Genomic DNA, 7,296 nt, shown 5'->3' with positions numbered 1-7,296 from the left:
AAAAAAGAATGAAAGGAGGGTAATAGAATTAATGCCCATCATGATTGGCTTATGGAAAATACATCCTATTAAACTTCATTTTATTTGTTATTTTTACAAGATTACAAGTTTGGTTGATGAAGGCATCAAACATCAATAGTGTTGAAGTAATATACTTACACTTTTGTAAGGAGTTTGATTTGGTACCACACGACATTTCAATTTTTTAAAAATAGCAAGATATAGAATTAACAGGGCACACATTAAACAGAGTAAAAACTGGCCACCTGATAGGTCTCAGAATGTAACTGTAAACAATGGAGAATCATCATCAAGTGGATCTGTTCCCACAGGGATTGGTTCTTGGCCTGATGCTATTTAACATTTTTATTAATGACCTGGAAGAGAAACTCATCACTGATAAAGTTTTGAAGAAGACACAAAAACTGGGGAGTGGTAAATAATGAAGAGAACAAATCACAGCTACCGAGAGATCTAGATTGCTTGATATACTGGGCACACGCAAACAATATGCATTTTAATTAGCTAAATGTAAATGTATACCTGTAGGAACAACAGGGGAATCTATCCTGCAAAGCAGTGGATAATCAGTTGAATAGTGCAAAGCTGTAGCCAAAAGGGCTAATACGATCCTGGGATGCATAAACAGGGGAATCTTGATTAGGAACAGAGAGTTTATTTTATCTCTGTACTTGGGACTGGTGTGACTGCTGCTGTAATACTGTGCCAGTTCTGGTAAGGATGTTGATCAATTGGAAGGGTTTGAGGGAAGAGTCATGAGAATGACTAAGGATTAGAAAACATGCCCTATAATGCTAGACTCAAGGAGCTCAATATATTTAGTTCAACATACCTCCAGTCTGCTTTGGTGTGCCATGTGTTCCAGGGAGTTTGAAAAGAGCAGCCCCTGTACTCCCTCAAGCAGAGAGACTGCAATAGTCACAGGGCCTTGAGTGGCCCACAGAATCAGGGAGTCTCCTTGAGTGCCCCCATCCCTGGTTTATCCACAAAAGGGCTTGTCGCGATGTAGCCCAAAGAATGTAACAAGCACTAATAAATTGTAAGAGGTGTCTGACCGTGTGTGTTTGAGTGACTGGTGCAAATTAATATTCGGTGGGTCTCATTTGAAACATTTTTCTAAACTCTAGGCCAAAAATCACCATCTATCAAAATACAAGGCTCCCATTGCTCAGTGTATTTTGGATCCTATTATACAAGCAAATTAGAATATTTTATTGATGCTGTATGCTTGTTCCAATGGGCAGGGAATAGCAATTAAATGGCCAACCTAGTGTACAACTCATCATAACTGGCAGTCTCAGTACAGAGACCAGGAACTGAAGGAGTATTCAGATTAATTTGCCCACTTATTACAGGTGTTCCCTCCAAGTCAGACCTGGGACACATGGAAGGAGCAATGTGGGGGGTGGATAGAAAGTCAGGGTGACCACTGGCTCTTCTGTACATGTTCTGGGGTTAAATAGAGGATTTCCCTCTAAAGTTGTTCACCTCTCTCCTTCTACAAACACTAAATTCAATTTAAAAAAACCTCTAGAGAGAGAAGGTGGGTGAGGTAATAACTTTTACTGGACTAACTTCTGTTGGTGAAAGAGACAAGCTTTTGAGCTACATAGAGCTCTTCTTTCACCAACAGAAGTTAGTCCAATAAAAGATAGTCTCAGGTTATTAGAGATACTAACATGGCTACAACAATGCTGCAAACGTTTAAAACACTGTACTGTAAACTCAAGTGGCAACCAGATGAGAGAATGTGGATCATAGGAATTTCTGGACTGGATCACACTGATGGCTGAGCCAATTAAATATTGTGTTCCTGATAGTGGCCAACACCTGATGCTTCAAAGGAAGGTGCAAGAAACCCTGCTGTAGGTAGTTATGGGATAAACTTCTCCTAGGGAATGTTTCTTTTTAGTGCCCTTTAGATGTGGAAAGGAGAGTAGCAACTAGCATTTTAATTTTGTGCTTGCCAGCTTGGTCTCATGTAACTTTTCTTGCCCCACTGGCTTCTCTAATCTAGGGTTTCAAAGAGTTGGCAAATTATTTCCTGGAGCTGAGATTTGTGCATGTCCTCTCCCTACAGCTGATTTAGCATTATTCCACAGAACAGGCAATTTGTCCATTGATCTTTCATGCTACCCTTAATATTTTTTCCAGTAGTAAATTCACCATAGAGCCCCTTCAGCTTACTCCCGCCAGACATCCTGTCTTCATAAAGCCATGTGATTAAAAAATGTAAGCGAGAAGGAACAGGATATGGGGATCATAATATTTTAAGAACAGTTTGCTGGAAACCACACAAAAATACTCCATTTGCTCCTGCAAATGGGTGACTCATTGTGTATTTGTTTTTCATGGCCACACTTCATACAGTGTCACTGCACTCACTTGTTTCACTTCGCTCATGGTGAGCCTGATGGGCACATTCTCGGTTGCCATGAAGATGAAGCTTACCAGGCAAAGGGCAGAATGCTCCTGAGCTCAATAAAGCAGTGGTATGGACAGCTCTCTAAAGTGCCAGTTTTCAGGTCATTAAGCAGACAAATATTTTGCCACAAAAAGCGATCTCTCACCTCATTAGTGTGAAAGGAGCTTTTGAGATTTATTCTCTTAGAAATGAGATGATGGGGCTACGTAATGGAGAATGAGAAACTATTATACAGATTCACTCAAAAATGTATGTTCAGCCAGCGAGACAGATGACTCATAGTTAGGAAAACAAAGATCATGTGTCAGAGAAGTCAGAGCTGATAACAAACTTTAATTCCCCATTTGCACAGCTCATATACATTAGAATTACACGGCAAGCTTAGAATCAATCTGCATATGCTGTTTCTACTCAGTCTCACAACCAGTAAACATATTAGAAATGCATTTTAATGCTCTCTGTCCTCATGAAGCTAGATACACCATATTCCATTAATTTGCTTTGTAAAGCAAGTGTATTCTATATGTTTTAATACATTCTTGCTTGTTCTCTCTCAACATGACATTAGACATCACATGGCATTAGATACTTGCATTACTAGTGCATGCTTAAAGATACGTCTGTTTGGGAGGTCGGGTGGTTTAGGAGATTGGTACAAAGGCTACACAGATACTCATCTTTAAGTGAACGACTCAAATCCATTCCCTCACAGTCCCGTGTGGCGGTGTGTAATTACATTAAACACAGTTACAGTACAATGTTCAGGCCACATCATGCAGGTGGACCCCCGAATGAGGATCTGCCCATGCGGCTCCAGCTACAGGATCTGGCCCTTCATTTGTACAATATCACAAAATCCATGAACACCCTGTTGGTTTCAGAGTCAATCAGCGAATAAGGATATAGTTTGATGGTATAAATGCCTCTGCTTTGTTTTTTCATTCATTCTGCATTTTGCCAGGTATCCTAGAGATGCTGGGTACAGGACGTATGTATACTCACAGTGCCTGCAGTTCTGTTTGGTTCTTTTAAACAATCAGTTATTTTTCCTCTCTCACTTCCAGGCTCTCAGGGCCAAATCCCAGCCCAGCTTATCCCAAGAGAGCCCACCGAGGCTGTGTAGGCCTGCAGGAGTCTGAAGCTGCAGAAGCTGAGTAAACTGCTTAGTCCCCTTGTGATGCTGTGTATAAGAAAGGTGACCATTTATATCACTGTTGTTACCACTATTACACAATTACCACAAATCGTGTACAAAGTATGACACGTAAGGGATCCATAGAAAAGTTATGGTTTGCTAAGTCTGATTATCCTGTTTATATGCATGTATCATCGTTGTATCTGAAATTATGACTATTGGCTATGTACTCGTATCTTAAACATGTGCTGTAGTCCTAGAAACCACCCAGACAGATTTACATCAGGACTAGACAGCAATGTATGGATGGCCCATTAAGGATCCTCAGATCTCACAATGGACCACAGAAGAATCTCATCCCCCCAGTAGGCCTTTCCTGCAGATGCTTCAGACAGCAAGGAGCCAATGGCCACCCCTTGTGATTCAGCAAAGCATGTAAGGGCATGCAATATGCTCATGTGACCTTGGACTCCATCTTGGCAGTAACTTTCCATACACCGGGGCTGTGGGCTTTGTTTGGGACAGTAAATTTCAATGAACATGGAAAGGATATAAAAGACCCCTTAGACAACTTCATTTTGCCTCTTTCCTGCTCTAATTCTCTGGACTGTGAATTTACAACTAAAAGGAGCATTTTGAACTATGGACTGAAGACCTTCCAATCTTTTGGAAGTTACCAGCAATCTAGTCCATCACTGCTAAAACCTGATGTAAGGACATTGCAAGCATTTGTATGTATATGATCTAATAACAATTTATAACTGATTTTCTTTTATGAATAAATCTTCAGTTTACTAAGGATTGGCTGACAGTGAGATATTTGGGTAACATCTGAAATACATATTGAGTTGGAGTAAGTGTCTGATCCTTTGGGATTAGTAAGAACCTCACATATGGTGAATTAGGTTTTCAATAACCCCTCCGCATATCAGACCTGTTTGTCTGGATTGGAGCCAAGGGCTGGAAACTTACAGGGGACTGTGTTTGACCTCTGGTTAACCACTGTGGAACTGCAGAAGCACTTTTGTTACTGGCTTGGTGAATCTAATTATAGAGCAAACCACCAGTTTTGGGGGGGTTGTTTGCTCTAATGCTTGCAGTCTGAGTGTGGCATTCTCAGTGTGGTCCATCTCAGGCACTTAGTCACACTGATTAAAATAGAGTGCTGTTCCTTAGGTGTATGCATGTCTCCTAGCACCATTTCAAAGCTCTAGCTGATGGCAGCGTGAGGTTGCTCAGGGTCAAATGATAGAAGCCTGGAGGCCATACCTCCTATAAGATGGTTGCCAGCTCACATACTCAGAAGTTTGCAACATCTGATGGTAGTTCAATGACCTGTGTTAAAGGATTTGGTGGTCTCAATTCACTGTATAGTAGACTACTACTGCAAAAATCACAATCTGCTCTATTTGGCCCTCTTGCCATCTTTGGATGTCAATCAGGCACTTTTCAAAAGCACTAAGGTCACTGAAATACAAGGAATGTTTTAGTATAACATATCGTCATATACACACACATAACCAGTATAGCAGATATAGTTACATACGTATATAATCAGAAGAGATTAATCAAGAACATAGAATAGGTGACATTTTTATAATCAGTTTGCAAGATCACAATTTAGATTTCTTCTAAATGTGGCCTCCATTACAGTCACAGTGTGAAACAGCAGAAATGTATATGTCACCCATCTTTAAAAGAAATATTCTAGGAATTAGGCTGTGTGGACTGTGATGTCATGCAAGGTGACCACCACCTAACTGCAATTAATGTGTAATTTGTTCTGGCACTAAAGGATCAGAGAAAACTCCAGCAGATTAGGTTTTTTCCACAAAGTAAAAACACTTTTAAAAAGCAAGTTTAAATGTCAGGAATAAATTTAAATGCAGGTAAGCAGAGTTCAATTTTTAACTTGCACTTGCTCCCTGGCAGGCATGTCAGGGACTTCAGGGAAAACCAACTACACTAGCCATACTGTCTTTACTTTAAAGCACTAAACATTCCCTGTTCAATCTGTATTATAATGCAACAAGCCATTAAGGCCTGATTCTGAAAGCTGTTTGAATGCCCTACACTCCCATTGTCTTAAGCATAGCACATTGCAAAATTAAGACTATGCAAGTACTAAGTATACTAACATTTTTAATTTTCCATTTTTAACAGAGAATGCATTCTAATTGATCACTAACTGAGTGGAACACTGCATCATTTGCAAGTGAACTGATTCTCTACTGGAATTTGTTCTCATAATTCTGTCATTTACATTTTTCCCTCAGAAAAAACTGCAGAGGTCTTCTCCAAATTAATTTTGTTGCAACCTTTGAACATGATAAACTAAATAATCCCAGAGGTAGAAAAGTCGAGGAATTAATTTATTTCATTAACTACCTGATGTTCTAAAATCCACTCTTCAGTAATAAAATCTTCTCCATGGAGGTGGTTAGCACACAAGTTATTTTTAGACTACCAGGAGATAATATGTCAGGTTAGAAATATACTGAATTAAAGGCCATATTTTAATTAATTTCTTTATGCATAGTCAGATCCTTATTTCTTCATGTGGATTTTGCATATTATAGTTGCATGATCTGACCCTAAGGGAGTTCACTAGTGCATATGTGTGAATTTAGTGGGCACAGAAAACAAGATTTTCAAATAGGGTCGTGGAACTTGCTTAGCATTTTGAACAATTAAAGAATGATGACTACAAAACCTCACTGGCAAAATGTCTTCTATTCCTTTTAATGCAACAAAGAAAAATTTACACTGGAAGCTATTTATTGCATATGTAGTATTTCCCTCCAAGAGACAGCAGAGCATGGGATTTAAACAGTTATACTAAGAATAATGTCACATTTAGGGTACAATGATGTGAGCACAACAGGATAACATCAGGAATGGTGAGGGAAGGTTCATTACAACATGATAGAGAAGAATGCAATAGAATAAGGGTTCAAGATGTATGAAGAAGAACTTCCACTTGAGACAAGTTTGGTACCACTCCCATCCCCTTTATGGAGTCCCCAAAGCATGATGTACGGGATGAGGGACAGCTACACTTGAGAGATGTCCTCAGTCTGTACTCTGCCCAGGACACCTTCTGTCTCCAAATGCTAGAAGGAAAAACAAGAGAAAAGGAAACTGTTTTTGCAATTCTAAAGCAAAGCACAAAAAACATGAAAGATTACTGAACGTACAGATGAAATAATGAAATCCAGCTCTTTACCTTCTTGAGAACTGAAGCCCAAAGGGGTGCTCATCATCTTTCCTCCCAGACCACCAGCCCCATCAGTCTGGCAGCAGCTTTGGAAGGAAGCTGGTCATGCCCCACTATAACATAGCAAGCATGAGGGCATAGTAGGGCATAGTTCATTAGGGAACATCTTTGGCAGGGTGGACATTCCTGTGGGATTTTGGTCATATCTGGGAGAAGAGGGTTCTTTGGGCTTTGGAATTGATTAACAAACAACTGCAGAAGTAGGTTCAGATCTGGAAATTTGTCAAACATTCTTCAAATATTAGAAGGGCTTCAGATTTTTTGGGCACCATTTTTTTTCTCATCTCTACAAAGAACTACATTCTGGATCTGCTGCTGCTTTGTTGCATGGCCTTGGACAATATGCTTGATCTCTGTTTTCCAGTCTTTAAAATGATTCTGACACAATATGTGTACCTCACTGTGATGCTGTGAGGACTAGCTAAGTGGAAAGAGATC

Source organism: Lepidochelys kempii, chromosome 3 (assembly GCF_965140265.1).
Source record: "Lepidochelys kempii isolate rLepKem1 chromosome 3, rLepKem1.hap2, whole genome shotgun sequence".
Taxonomy (NCBI): Eukaryota; Metazoa; Chordata; order Testudines; family Cheloniidae; genus Lepidochelys; species Lepidochelys kempii.
The sequence above is the reverse complement of the archived record's forward strand: the minus strand, read 5'-3'. Positions refer to the sequence as shown.